Genomic DNA, 16,252 nt, shown 5'->3' on the forward strand with positions numbered 1-16,252 from the left:
TGACATCAAATATTACCCCACATGTACACTTTTTGATGGAAAAAATTTGAAATACAAACAATAGCCCACATTGTTAATTTAATCCAATGCCAATGTCACCTCTCCCCTAAATTATGTTTTAATTAAAACAACATACACCACAGAAACAGTTGTTTTGTGCACTGACGGCTAGTGCTGGGCCTACTGGCTTGATGACCCATTGGAAGACAAGGTCACATAGTAAAATAAATTAATATTTTAAATGTAACAAACATGGAGAAAAAGTACTGAAGTGTGCAACATTTTTTCTTTACAACAGGTGAAAAATCAAATGCAAAAGAACAAGACCCCACTGAAACGCCAGCCCACCCAATAAAATTAAAAAATCAAATAAAAGTGCAAAGAAATACTGGTACATGCCCTCTCAAACAAACAACACACATATACAATTGTTTTTTCAACTACTTGTGTGATATCACAAAAACAAAGTCCTTAATCCCAATGGTATGTATGCAGCAGACATAAAGAGAGATCCTTCCCCCTTGAAATCCAAGTGAAAAGTGACTAGGAGATACACAAAGCACTAAGAGGAGTCTGCTAGGCAGGAACAGGACGTTTGAGCCTCTGGGGCACTTCTTCCTATTGGAAAAAAGAAGTTAAAAAAAAGGCTTCTTGAACTAAAAAACAACTTGAATGGTCCGCTGGAGTAGAAAACTCACTCAAAACATCTTTTCAAATAGATTTAGCTGCTTCTCGAGTAGAGAATCTACCTGAGGTGCACCCGCAGTTGCTCACTCTCACCAGCAGCACTATGATGGCGCTGTCCCAGCTGGAAGCCACCCTAGCAGGTGAGAAATCTCAAACACACTCCCAAGCAGTCTAAGAAAATCTTGTCGCACGCCAGCGGCACCAAAAACAATTTTTGGGCGCATTAATGGAAATTTGTTTTTACCACATGCCGGGTGGTGGAATTTCGGAACTCTGCATTACTATACGTGGAACGGAGTGCCCAAATTCTGCAAACTCTGCAAGTGGAGTGAATTTTTCCACCCAGGCTTAGAAAAATTAATATTTTTAACTTAAAAGTGTTCATTCTTCCTAGTACTGTGTGTATGATACTCCGAATAACAAAATAAGGTTTATTGCTGTTTCCATAGTGCCCCTGATCCATTTATGGGATTGTAGGTAACCCAAAAGCAATAATTCTATGTCAATTACATATTGAGTAGTGTTTTGTGGTGCCACAATAACTTTTCTTCCTCATTCATCGCTGGCGCATTGAATCAAGTTGACTTGTCTCACCTGTGGGCGGGAAAGCACCCCTTGTAGAGTTACGCCAAAGTTGTTACTTCCCCAATAATTGTTGCCCAACTTGGGGCTCATATCTTAGTTACACCTTGAGTATCATACACTTATCACACACACCTGAACCAATATCACATTATTGTTATGGTGACGTCCGTAGTAATCATGGTTACTGTAATAAAGTGAATCCACACCAGATGAAGATATGTGGTAGGAGGTATTTATTACAGCCTCAACCAACAGCCAGCATATCAACTGTCATGCAGAGAACCCTGCATGACAGAACCTCAGAACAAGCTGGTTCCATGCCCAGTGTTCTGGCATGGAGCCATGTTACATCATTACACTTCTTCCTCTTTACATTAGAACAGAAATAACATGAGAACAAAAAACACATTTGAACAGAAAGAAAAAGAGGGTAGAAAGAACTACACAAAATCACGCAAATGTGAAGGAAACCTGCGTGTTCTGACACTCCTACGAGTATTATCAGACCTTAAATCAATGTCAGAGGGAAAACTATAAGAAATAGCATCTCTCCTGTCGGCCACACCACACCCCCCAAAATGTGCTACACGACTATGATTCCAGATGTGACCATCATCCGTCTTGACAGCATTTTTAAACGGCTTAATGATAGTTTTTGGAGAGGTATATTTTGACCAATTTTGACACCCAACAGGAGCTTTGACCTTTACTTTATCTCCAACCTCAAAATTTGTAACTTTCGCATTATTCCTTTTATCAACATAAATCTTCCTTTTGCTTTGCAGAGACACTTCTTTGTCTCTCCATTCCCCAATACCATTGTTTTTCAAACCCTTCCCAGCAACCATCCAGCCAGGACACAAACAAGTATTTGGAGACCTTCCCCTGAGCAGTTCAAAAGGAGTCTTCCCGTTGATGCATGAGGAGTGTACCTGTAAACTGTTATACGACCCTGCAGTTCTTTTCTCCAATCTAAACAGTTTACCTTTGCTAATTGTATACTCTCCTTTAAAGTCCTGTTAAATCTCTCCAAAGCACCATTCGCCTCTGGATGATATAAAGCAATTTTTTTATTTACAATTCCACATTTTACAAAATACTCCTCCATCTGAGCAGAACAGAACTGCGGACCATTGTCAGAAAGAATAGAGTTAGGAAAACTCTCGCGTTTGAACACAGATTCTAAAAAACTGATCACAGATTGAGAAGTGATCTCTCTCACCAAACTCACCTCCACCCATCGTGAATACAAATCCAGCAACACCAACAGGTAAGGAGTCTGATGTTCTCCATGCAATGGCCCCACAATATCGATAGCTAATTCATCCCATGGACTTTTTGGTAAACTTCTACAAACCATAGGTGAACATCTTGGTTTGAGTACCTTATCACTAGCTTGACAAGGTGTACACTCCCTAACAGTACGTTCCACCATCAAATCTAATCCAGGCCACCAGAAATCCTGATGGATGCGCTCTTTGGTTTTAGAAATGCCCATATGCCCTTCATGAGCCATGTTCACGATGACTTCTCTCAAACTCAGTGGGGGAATCATTCTTGTGCCCCTCATTAGAACACCATCAACAACGGCTAATTCATTCGCAACTAACGACCAAGGTTTAACCAGACTTCGAGACTTATGCTGATCCAAAAGAGACATCACAGAACACAATTCACTATCCTTTTGCAACTCATCCCTCCATTCATCTTCCTTTACAGCCCCCAGCGTAACATCACAAACTCTTATGCCACACTCAGCATCACATTGATCATTTTCATCCTGAGATTTATCATTCTCTACCACCTCCACCAATCTCGACAGACAGTCTGCCGTTACATTTGTCTTTCCCGGAATGTATTCAAACATGAAGTTATACTCCTGTAAGGAAATGACCCATCTCCTGATCCTCGAGGAAATCGAGTCCAAACCCTTCTTCTCAAAAATTTCTTTGAGGGGTTTATGATCAGACCTGACTACGAAAGAAGATCCCCACACAAATTTTTTGAACTTGTTTATGGCCCAGAAAATTGCCAACGCTTCCTTCTCTATAACAGAATAACATATCTCTGCCCCTTTCAAGCATCTTGAAGCACAAGCTATTAGCACCTCTTGGCCCTTCCTGATCTGAAAAAGAAGAGCACCCAGCCCCTTTATACTCGCATCAGTAACAATGAAAGTGGGATTCCCAGGTACAAAAGCTTGTAAGTTTGGTGCATTCCTGAGATCATTTTTTACTTGTTTAAATTCTGTACCACACTCTTCCGTCCAAACAAACACTGCATTCTTACACATCAACTTCCTTAGATTTACTGTCTTATCTGCAAAATTTCGTATAAATTTGTTATAAAATTCTGCCATACCTAAGAATGAAGAAACCTCCTCTTTTGTACACGGTTCTTTTAACATTTCGATAGTGTCCACCAAATCCTTTTTAGGACTCACCCCCTGCCGTGAAATATGATGACCCAAATAGTCCAGTTCAGTGACTCCAAATTTACATTTGCTTCGCCTAAGAGATAACCCAGCATCAAGCATCCTTTTAAGCACAGCATGCACCCTCTCATCATGTTCTCTCACGTTTCTCCCACATATTAATACATCATCCTGGTAGCACTTTACGCCTGAAATACCTTTAAAAAGATCTTCCATAATCCTCTGGAATACTGAGGCCGCAGAAACCAGCCCAAACGGCATACGCAAAAACTTGAAGGCCCCCATTGGCGTAATAAAAGCCGTTAATTCTTGACACTCTTTACTCAACGGAACCTGATGGTATGCTGATGCCATATCCAGAGTGGTAAAATAGCAAGCACCATCCAACGATGATACTAATTCCTCAATATTGGGAAGTGGGAACTTGTCAACCACCACTTCTTTATTTAAGGCACGAAGATCCACACATAGACGTATTTCATTATTTGGTTTACGTGCCACAACAATGGGAGCTAACCACTCCGTTGCCTCTACAGGCTGTATAACACCAGTGGACAACAATTTATCTATCTCTTTTTGTACAGCGTCTTGGACACAAATGGGAATGCGTCTAACTTTTGCCACAACTGGTACTGCGCCCTGTTTCAACTTAATATGGTGATTGTACCCCTTTAAACACCCCAAGGTGTCACTGAACAATTCACCAAAAGCTCTCACAAACTTGTTTTCGTCACCCTCAATAGATTGTACCTGAACAGATGGATGTGCATTAGGATTGAGAATGACACCCAAGCGTGCTTGATGACTCCAGCTCAACAAATTATCACCCCTCTCAGCAACATAAATCCTAGCATCAGTGAACCTACCATTGTACTCAATGCAGTCATCAAAATAACCTAATAACTTAATTGGCAACCCACCATAACCCGTAGGTTTAATATTAGGTTTGAACAGCTTCTTCCTTCCTTGAAAATTCTTCATAAAAAAATCCTTTGAGAGAAACGTGATGTGAGAGCACGAATCAAATTTCATTTTGACTCTAACATCCCCCACCAAAACCCACTCAGAGGGATGTTCCACCTCACTCTCACTAACTTGAAAACTGACTTCCTTTATTTCTGATCTAGAATCTCTCCTATTCCTCATCCTACAATTTTTTCCAAAATGTCCTCTTTTTCCGCAAACATTACAAGTAATCCTATTAGCAGGACACTCACTTGCATTAGCCATGTGTCCAAATCTTCCACATCTGTAGCAATTTCCTTGAAAAGGTGTTGCAAACCTCCTATTCCCCTGTGTCTTTCCTGCGCTATTTTCTATTACAACACCTTTCTCACGGACACCCTCATACTTTTTTTCCTTCTCATCTTTTTGTATGACTTGACACTCCACTTCTTGTGCTTTTACACTGACCTTGTCTTCTTTATGTGCTTTACTTAGTTCTCCAACACACTTTAACATATGCTCTACCCTTTTTGCAATACTAAAAACCTCATCCAACGGTGGCTCGTCCTTTAGCCAGAGTTCTTCCCTCACTTTATCACTGCAACACCTCAGCACAAACTGATCTCTAATCCTTTCTTCTACCAACGCCCCAAATTTACAACTTGAAGCCAACTTCCGTAAAGCCGTAATATATTCTTCAACACTCTCCTCTTTCCCTTGCTCCCGCAAACCAAAATGGTACCTTTCCATAATAGTACTAATCTTTGGCAAGTAATGTAAATCTAGTTGTCTTGCACATTTTTCATATTCATTCAACCCCCTCTGATCAGCTTGCGACAATGGAGGTAAATTGTCCAACACCTCCTGTCCTTCACCCCCTAAACAATGTAACAAAAGTGCCTGCTTCCTTTCACCACTCAAATTCGTACCACACACCCTTGCATAATTCTCAAAAATCTTTTTCCATTTCTTCCACTTAATAACCGGTTCTCCTGGATCTGACAAGAAAAACGGCGGCGCCGTAACATTCTGCATACTCACAAGAGGTGTAAAACACTTCTTTCCCACAATATATTCCAAACCCTACTAGTTGCTAAAAGTACTTAAAGTCCAAAAGGTGTGCCAGTCACTGTATGTCCCAGCACGATGCCGCTATATCAAACACGGGTCTTCAGGTGTGTTTGTCACCGCAGAGACGACCTTTTCAGTTTAATTAATTTTACAACGCCCAATACTTGTATTCCACAAGTGCAATAAAGTTTCCAAAGAAATGTATATTCCCGTGACCACAAACCAATATAGTGATCCTTATCCAGTCTCCGTCTAAGTTTCAACTTCCAATAGACCGTCGATGTTCTTCTTCGATGTCCTCCAACAATTGCGCTGTAAATTTTTTTTTACAAAATTAAAAAAATTAAAAAAATTCCTTTTTCCTCATCTAAGATGGCCGCCACGAAACATTTGGTCCGTTTTCTTCAGGCAGTTGGGCTTGCTTTCTCTTTGAGCAATCTCGGATCGTTTTCCTCACTCAAAATGGCCGCAACCAAACATCCAATCTATTTTCTTCAGTCAATCTGGCTTGTTTTTCTCCTTTCACCACACTCAAGATGGCCGCCAACAATTCCCACAGCTTTCAGTCCTTTTCCAATTGCTCACTGACCTTCTGACGTCGTGAAGCATACAGAGACCACTTTGATTCTCAGTAAATGCTCAAACAGCTTTCCACAAAGCCCCTACAACCGCAATTTCACACTTTTCTCCGCTAGAACATGCTGCAAGACGCTCGATCCTCTCCCAGCACGTCTCTGTAAGTTATCTCCGTTTTTCTCTTAAATAATCCAAGCTCTTCCTTCTTTGTTGTTGTTGAGGCTGTCCCTTCCTCTGTGTTCCTTTCTCCGCCCAAGCGTCGCCAGTGTAATAAAGTGAATCCACACCAGATGAAGATATGTGGTAGGAGGTATTTATTACAGCCTCAACCAACAGCCAGCATATCAACTGTCATGCAGAGGACCCTGCATGACAGAACCTCAGAACAAGCTGGTTCCATGCCCAGTGTTCTGGCATGGAGCCATGTTACATCATTACACCTACCTCTTAAAGGACATAAAAGAGCACCTATTTCCATAGGTTCATCAAGCTTGACTCATAAAAGGTTATTCCCCATTCTGTGGGTTTTCTAATTCTTTGATTCCAATTGCAAATTGAATCCCTTCATCGTGGCAGCACCTTTCATTATAGGGAGCAATTGCAGAGAAGCAGTTAATCAACACCTCAAAGCTTAAGCGCAGTTACTTTCACAACAGCTGCACATCCAGAGTATGCCTTTGAGACCTTTTAATCCTGGGTGCAGTTTGAGCCTATTGATGCTACCTCAGGGCAGTTTTGTGAATATACAGTGGTAGATTCACCTGCACTCTATAGGGCTCACCAAAATTCAGGAATCCCTTTAACATACCAAGAACACCAAAACTGGTTTGGTGGTCAGATACCACAAACACACAAATATGTTCACTTGGGGCCTCTGAGCAATGACGGACGGGCTACATGGCCAATGTTGGCTGGTTACACTGCCGTTCATCACCCTTAAACTCTATCCCATGCAGAGGTAGTAGGGGTACTAAATTACACAGTTGCCTTATACAGGAGATTTGTACAGTGTGTGCAACGCACTTGAGCTACAGAACTGCTAGTGCAGCAGGACCTGCCGCTACCACTCATATACAATCCATTAGTCCACAGACTACTAATGCTATCATGGGCAAATCACCTGCGAAGCATGATGAAATGGCATTCCGATTTGCTTGCAAGACCAACCAGTTAGAAGCAGTGTATTTATACACTACCCCACAAGACAAACACAGAATACTGACTATGTGGTTTCCTCTTGGAATGGTGCCTCCAGAAGAGGAGTGTAACACCCGTGGGAGCATCTTTGCATGCATTCATACCAGTACACATGGTACACCTTCATTTGCAATCCTCCCTGATGTACTTGGACAAATACAAAACAAGCATGTAGCTGCACCAGTTCTGGATCTAGGAATTAAATTAATGGGAAAATTCTCTACATTTTCCTCTATCACTCTAAGCTACATAAAGAGAGAGGCTTCAGTTCTGGAATTATGTCAGTGACTGAAAGCAGTTCTGGGTCAAAACTGTAAACGGGAATTACCAAAAATAATCACAGCTGTTTATACCTCTGTAGGTAGACGTTCCCTAGGTACTCGACCAGTCAAGCCACACTTAAAACCTAAAAATGACACAGAGGGATCCGTTAAGGAGAAATCTGCAACAGAAGGGAATAAAAAACAAAAATACAAAGATAAAAAAATGGACTGGATCACCTGCTTCTTTGAAATCTGACAGGGGTGGTTATAACCTAAGACACAATGAAAAAACAGTGCTGGGCTGTAGAAATCTAAGGGCCAGATGTACAAAGCTATTTTGCAGTCGCAAATGACTAAATTTATCTTTTGCAACCGCAAAATGGCCTTGCAGCATGTACAATCCCTATTTTGTGAGTCAGTAACTTGTTACTGACTCGCAAAATAGGGATTGTGACTCGCTATTTGGAAGGGGCATGCCAAGGGCATATCTTCCTAACTGCGACTCCCAGGCCCACGTATGACTGTTTTGTGATTGTGAATGCAGTTGCAAAACAATCGCAGTTACCATCAATTTAAAAAATGGTGGTAACCCATTCACCCCTTCCCCTTTGTGAATGGGGGTGCCACCATTTTTTCAGAGCAGGTAGTGGTCCCACGGACCACTGCCTACTCTGAAACAAGCATTATCAAAGCCAATAGGTCTCACCCATTCAACATTTATTGGCTTTGTCAATGTGTTTTGCCATGTTGTACACCAGTGTGGCTCCTGTTCAACATAGCTAAAAGTTATTGGAGTGGAGTGTCAGAGTGGAGTTGGGGGGTAGAGTGACGTAGAGCTCAATAGATTTCTTTTAATGTAGTAGAGTGGAGTAGGAGGATTAGAGTGTCATAGAGCTCAGTAGAGGGAGGTAGGGTTCAGTGGCAGAGATTGCTGTGGAGTGGACAGAATAGGTTGGAGTGGGTTGAGTGAATTGAGGTCGTTGGAATGGATTTCATTGGAGTAGAATGGAATGGAATGGATTGGATTGCAGTAGAATGGGGTGGATTTAGTGGAGTGGGGTGGATTGGATTGAAGTTGGGTGGACTGAAATAGGGTGAGGTGGATGGGATTGGGGTGGATTTGAGTGGAGTGCATTAGATTAGATTTGGTGGGTGGTTTTGATTGGAGTGATAGGGGTGGGGTAGACTGGATTGAGGTGGGGTGGATTGGATTGGGGTGTGTGGATTAGAATGGAGTGGAGTAGGGAGCATTAGATTGTACTGGGTGGATTAGATTGACTGGAGTGGGTGGAATATATTGGACCAGAGCGGGGTGGATTAGAGTGGACTGGAGTGTATAGGTTGCATTGGAGTTGGTGGATAGGACTGGAGTGAAGTGGGCTGGATTGAATTGGGGTGGGCTGGATGGATTGGAGTGGGGCAGTCTGCAATAGGGTGGTTGGGGTGGGGTGAGGTGGACTGGATTGGGATAGAGGGGGTGGACTGGAGTAGAGTGTGGTGGGTTGGAGTGAGTGGGTGGATTGGAGTGGGGTGTGGTGGATTGGAGAGGTGTGGGCTGGATTGGAATGCGGTTGAGTGGATTGGATTAGGGTCGGGTGTGTTGGATTGGATTGTGGTGAATTGGATTACAGTGGATTGAAGTGGATTGTGTGGGATGGATTGCATGGAGGTGGGTGGATTGGAGTGAGGGTGGATGGATTGGATTGGAGTGGGGGTGGGTGGACTGATCTGGGATGAGGTGCGGTGGATTGGGTGGGGTGGGGTGGATTGGAGTGGAGTGGGTTTTATTGGAATGGGGTGGATTGGAGTAGGGTAGGCTGGATCAATCAATCAATCAGGGATTTGCAAAGCGCACTACTCACCGTGAGGGTCTCAAGGCACTGAGATGGATTAGACTGGAGTGTGGTGGACTGACCTGAAATGGGGTGGGGTGGATTGGGATAGAGTTTGGTGGTTTGGAGTGGAGTAGAATGGGTTGGAATGGGGTGGAGTGGAATGGTTCAAAATTGAGTGGGGTGGATTGGGTGGGATGCACTGGAGGAGGTGGATTGGATTGGGGTGGGGTGGGGTGGAGTGGATTGATCTGGACTGGGATCACTTGGAATGCATTGAAGTGAGGTGGATTGAATTGGCGTGGGGTGAATTGGACTGTAAAGTGGTAAACTTCAGTGGGGTGGACTGGAGTGGGATGTATCGGATTGGGGTGTATTGGATTAGGGTGAAGTGGAATGAGGTGGATTGGATTGAGTGGGTAGGATTGGATTGAATGGGGTAGATTAGGGTGTGGTGGAGTGGAGTGGAATCATTGTGGCAGATTGGGGTGGAATGGATTGAGGTGGGTTGGACTGGATTGGGGTGGATTGGAGTGGAGTGGATTGTGGTGGATGGTGGTGGATTGGACTGGAGTGGGGTTGAATGGAGTAGGGTGGATTGGATAGCAGTGGGATGGATTGGATTGGGGTGGATTGGAGTGGAGTGGAGTGGGGTGGATTGGTTAGGTGTGGTGTTGATAGGATTTATGTGAGGTGGACTGATTGGAGAGGGGTGTACTGAAATGAAGTGGGGTAGATTAGGGTGGTCTGGAATTAAGTGACTTTGACTGGAGTAGGGTGGATTAATGTGGACTGGATTGGACTGAGTGGGGTGGATTAAAGTGGATTCTATTGGAGTGGGGTGGATTGGAGTGGGGTGGATTAAACTGCAGGTGGGTGGGTTGGATTGTAGTGGGGTGGGTTTGATTGGTGTGGGGTGGGTTGGATTGGAGCAGGGTAGGATGATTGGAGTAGGATGGATTGGATTTGAGTGGATTGGGTGTGGTGGAGTGGGGTGAGGTGAATTAGATTGGAGTGGGGTAGATTAGACAAGGCTTGATTGGGGTGTATTGGATTGATGTGGGGTGGATTGGATTTCTGTGGGGTTGACTGGGTTGTAGTGGGTGGATTGTGGTGGATTGGAGTGGGGTGAATTGGGATGGAGCGGTTTTGATTGGGGTGAGGTGAGGTGGATTGGATTGGAGTGGGGTAGATTGTTTTGGATTGGAGTGGGTTGTTTGGGATTGTAGTTGGGCAGGTTGGAGTGCAGCAAGTTGTTTTAGATTAAAGTGGGGCAGATTGGAGTGGGCAGACTGAAATGGATTTGAGTTGTATAGTTTTTTTTATTGAAGAGGGGCAGATTGAAGTGGAGCAGATTGTTTTGGATTTGATTGGAGTGGGGCAGATTGTTTTGGATTGAGTGGGGCAAATTAGAGTGACCCTTCAAAAATGGCTTTGAAAACTAGAATAAATAAAGGGTGGTTGCACAAAATGGCCGCTGGCCACATGGTCAACCAACAACAGCCAGCAAGGAGGCATGGAGAACACAGAACACATGCAAGCTTGTGGAAAAAGCACACTGGCAGGATGGACAAAATGGCCACCGGCCACATGGTCAAACAACAACAATGAGCAAGAAGGCATGGAGAACAAAGAACACCTTCAATTCTGTGGCAAAAGCACACCGGCTGGCTGTACAAAATGGCAACTGGCCACATGGTCAAACAACAACAGGAAGCAACAAATGACATATTCAGGCCTAGAGACACAGGCTATACAAAATGGCTCCTTGCCACATGGATGGAGAACAAAGACAAATGGTGGCCTATGGCAAACACACTGACACACACACACTAGCCAGACAAAGGAGGCAAAGGTATGTTAACACTGAAGAAAATACTACCATTGATTAAGCAATGTCAAACATAGAAATTAACTGAGCTATACATATTTTACAATAATACACTTCCTCCTCTGACATCAAATATTACCCCACATGTACACTTTTTGATGGAAAAAATGTGAAATACAAACAATAGCCCACATTGTTAATTTAATCCAATGCCAATGTCACCTCTCCCCTAAATTATGTTTTAATTAAAACAACATACACCACAGAAACAGTTGTTTCGTGCACTGACGGCTAGTGCTGGGCCTACTGGCTTGATGGCCCATTGGAAGACAAGGTCACATAGTAAAATAAATTAATATTTTAAATGTAACAAACATGGAGAAAAAGTACTGAAGTGTGCAACATTTTTTCTTTACAACAGGTGAAAAATCAAATGCAAAAGAACAAGACCCCACTGAAACGCCAGCCCACCCAATAAAATTAAAAAATCAAATAAAAGTGCAAAGAAATACTGGTACATGCCCTCTCAAACAAACAACACACATATACAATAGTTTTTTCAACTACTTGTGTGATATCACAAAAACAAAGTCCTTAAGCCCAATGGTATGTATGCAGCAGACATAAAGAGAGATCCTTCCCCCTTGAAATCCAAGTGAAAAGTGACTAGGAGATACACAAAGCACTAAGAGGAGTCTGCTAGGCAGGAATAGGACGTTTGAGCCTCTGGGGCACTTCTTCCTATTGGAAAAAAGAAGTAAAAAAAAAGGCTTCTTGAACTAAAAAACAACTTGAATGGTCCGCTGGAGTAGAAAATTCACTCAAAACATCTTTTCAAATAGATTTAGCTGCTTCTCGAGTAGAGAATCTACTTGAGGTGCACCCGCAGTTGCTCACTCTCACCAGCAGCACTATGATGGCGCTGTCCCAGCTGGAAGCCACCCTAGCAGGTGAGAAATCTCACATACACTCCCAAGCAGTCTAAGAATATCTTGTCGCACGCCAGCGGCACCAAAAACAATTTTTGGGCGCGGAAAATGGAAATTTGTTTTTACCACATGCCGGGTGGTGGAATTTCGGAACTCTGCATTACTATACGTGGAACGGAGTGCCCAAATTCTGCAAACTCTGCAAGTGGAGTGAATTTTTCCACCCAGGCTTAGAAAAATTAATATTTTTAACTTAAAAGTGTTCATTCTTCCTAGTACTGTGTGTATGATACTCCGAATAACAAAATAAGGTTTATTGCTGTTTCCATAGTGCCCCTGATCCATTTATGGGATTGTAGGTAACCCAAAAGCAATAATTCTATGTCAATTACATATTGAGTAGTGTTTTGTGGTGCCACAATAACTTATCTTCCTCATTCATCGCTGGTGCATTCAATCAAGTTGACTTGTCTCACCTGTGGGCGGGAAAGCACCCCTTGTAGAGTTACGCCAAAGTTGTTACTTCCCCAATAATTGGTGCCCAACTTGGGGCTCATATCTTACAGTTACATCTTGAGTATCATACACTTATCACAAACACCTGAACCAATATTACATTATTGTTATGGTGACGTCCATAGTAATCATGGTTACCTCTTAAAGGACATAAAAGAGCATCTATTTCCATAGGTTCATCAAGCTTGACTCATAAAAGGTTATTCCCCATTCTGTGGGTTTTCTAATTCTTTGATTCCAATTGCAAATTGAATCCCTTCATCGTGGCAGCAACTTTCATTATAGGGAGCAATTGCAGAGAAGCAGTTAATCAACACCTCAAAGCTTAAGCGCAGTTATTTTCACAACAGCTGCACATCCAGAGTATGCCTTTGAGACCTTTTGATCCTGGGTGCAGTTTGAGCCTATTGATGCTACCTCAGGGCAGTTTTGTGAATATACAGTGGTAGATTCACCTGCACTCTATAGGGCTCACCAAAATTCAGGAATCCCTTTAACATACCAAGAACACCAAAACTGGTTTGGTGGTCAGTTACAACAAAAACACAAATATGTTCACTTGGGGCCTCTGAGCAATGACGGACGGGCTACATGGCCAATGTTGGCTGGTTACACTGCCGTTCCTCACCCTTAAACTCTATCCCATGCAGAGGTAGTAGGGGTACTAAATTACACAGTTGCCTTATACAGGAAATTTGTACAGTGTGTGCAACGTACTTGAGCTACAGAACTGCTAGTGCAGCAGGACCTGCCGCTCCCACTCAGATACAATCCATTAGTCCACAGACTACTAATGCTATCATGGGCAAATCACCTGCGAAGCATGATGAAATGGCATTCCGATTTGCTCGCAAGACCAACCAGTTAGAAGCAGTGTATTTGTACACTACCCCACAAGACAAACACAGAATACTGACTATGTGGTTTCCTCTTGGAATGGTGCCTCCAGAAGAGGAGTGTAACACCCGTGGGAGCATCTTTGCATGCATTCATACCGGTACACATGGTACACCTTCATTTGCAATCCTCCCTGATGTACTTGGACAAATACAAAACAAGCATGTAGCTGCATCAGTTCTGGATCTAGGAATTAAATTAATGGGAAAATTCTCTACATTTTCCTCTATCACTCTAAGCTACATAAAGAGAGAGGCTTCAGTTCTGGAAGTATGTCAGTGACTGAAAGCAGTTCTGGGTCAAAACTGTAAACGGGAATTACCAAAAATAATCACAGCTGTTTATACCTCTGTAGGTAGACGTTCCCTAGGTACTCGACCAGTCAAGCCACACTTAAAACCTAAAAATGACACAAAGGGATCCGTTAAGGAGAAATCTGCAACAGAAGGGAATAAAAAACAAAAATACAAAGATAAAAAAATTGACTGGATCACCTGCTTCTTTGAAATCTGACAGGGGTGGTTATAACCTAAGACACAATGAAAAAACAGTGCTGGGCTGTAGAAATCTAAGGGCCAGATGTACAAAGCTATTTTGCAGTCGCAAATGACTAAATTTATCTTTTGCAACCGCAAAATGGCCTTGTAGCATGTACAATCCCTATTTTGCGAGTCAGTAACTTGTTACTGACTCGCAAAATAGGGATTGTGACTCGCTATTTGGAAGGGGCATGCCAAGGGCATATCTTCCTAACTGCGACTCGCAGGCCCACGTATGACTGTTTTGTGATTGTGAATGCAGTTGCAAAACAATCGCAGTTACCATCAATTTAAAAAATGGTGGTAACCCATTCACCCCTTCCCCTTTGTGAATGGGGGTGCCAACATTTTTTCAGAGCAGGTAGTGGTCCCACGGATCACTCCCTACTCTGAAACAAGCATTATCAAAGCCAATAGGTCTCACCCATTCAACATTTATTGGCTTTGTCAATGTGTTTTGCCATGTTGTACACCAGTGTGGCTCCTGTTCAACATAGCTAAAAGTTATTGAGGTGGAGTGTCAGAGTGGAGTTGGGGGGGTAGAGTGACGTAGAGCTCAATAGATTTCTTTTAATGTAGTAGAGTGGAGTAGGAGGATTAGAGTGTCATAGAGCTCAGTAGAGGGAGGTAGGGTTCAGTGGCAGAGATTGCTGTGGAGTGGACAGAATAGGTTGGAGTGGGTTGAGTGAATTGAGGTCGTTGGAATGGATTTCATTGGAGTAGAATGGAATGGATTGGATTGCAGTAGAATGGGGTGGATTTAGTGGAGTGGGGGGATTGGACTGAAGTTGGGTGGACTGAAATAGGGTGAGGTGGATGGGATTGGGGTGGATTTGAGTGGAGTGCATTAGATTAGATTGGGTGGGTGGTTTTGATTGGAGTGATGGGGTGGGGTAGACTGGATTGGGGTGGGGTAGATTGGATTGGGGTGTGTGGATTAGAATGGAGTAGAGTAGAGAGCATTAGATTGTACTGGGTGGATTAGATTGACTGGAGTGGGTGGAATATATTGGACCAGAGCGGGGTGGATTAGAGTGGACTGGAGTGTATAGGTTGCATTGGAGTTGGTGGTTAGGACTGGAGTGAAGTGGGCTGGATTGAATTGGGGTTGGCTGGATGGATTGGAGTGGGGCAGTCTGCAATAGGGTGGTTGGGGTGGGGTGAGGTGGACTGGATTGGGATAAACTGGGTGGACTGGAGTAGAGTGTGGTGGATTGGAGTGAGTGGGTGGATTGGAGTGTGGTGTGGTGGATTGGAGCGGTGTGGGCTGGATTGGAGTGCGGTTGAGTGGATTGGATTAGGGTGGGGTGTGTTGGATTGGATTGCGGTGAATTGGATTACAGTGGATTGAAGTGGATTGTGTTGGATGGATTGCATGGAGGTGGGTGGATTGGAGTGAGGGTGGATGGATTGGATTGGAGTGGGGGTGGGGTGGCGTGGACTGATCTGGGATGAGATGGGGTGGATTGGGTGGGGTGGGGTGGATTGTAGTGGAGTGGGTTTTATTGGAATGGGGTGGATTGGAGTAGGGTAGGCTGGATCAATCAATCAATCAGGGATTTGTAAAGCGCACTACTCACCGTGACGGTCTCAAGGCACTGAGATGGATTAGACTGGAGTGTGGTGGACTGACCTGAAATGGGGTGGGGTGGATTGGGATAGAGTTTGGTGGTTTGGAGTGGAGAAGAATGGATTGGAATGGGGTGGAGTGGAATGGTTCAAAATTGAGTGGGGTGGATTGGGTGGGATGCACTGGAGGAGGTGGATTGGGGTGGGGTGGGGTGGAGTGGATTGATCTGGACTGGGATCGCTTGGAATGCATTGAAGTGAGGTGGATTGAATTGGCGTGGGGTGAATTGGACTGTAAAGGGGTAAACTTCAGTGGGGTGGACTGGAGTGGGATGTATCGGATTGGGGTGTATTGGATTAGGGTGAAGTGGAATGAGGTGG

The sequence above is a fragment of the Pleurodeles waltl genome, chromosome 3_1 (assembly GCF_031143425.1).
Source record: "Pleurodeles waltl isolate 20211129_DDA chromosome 3_1, aPleWal1.hap1.20221129, whole genome shotgun sequence".
Lineage (NCBI taxonomy): Eukaryota > Metazoa > Chordata > Amphibia > Caudata > Salamandridae > Pleurodeles > Pleurodeles waltl.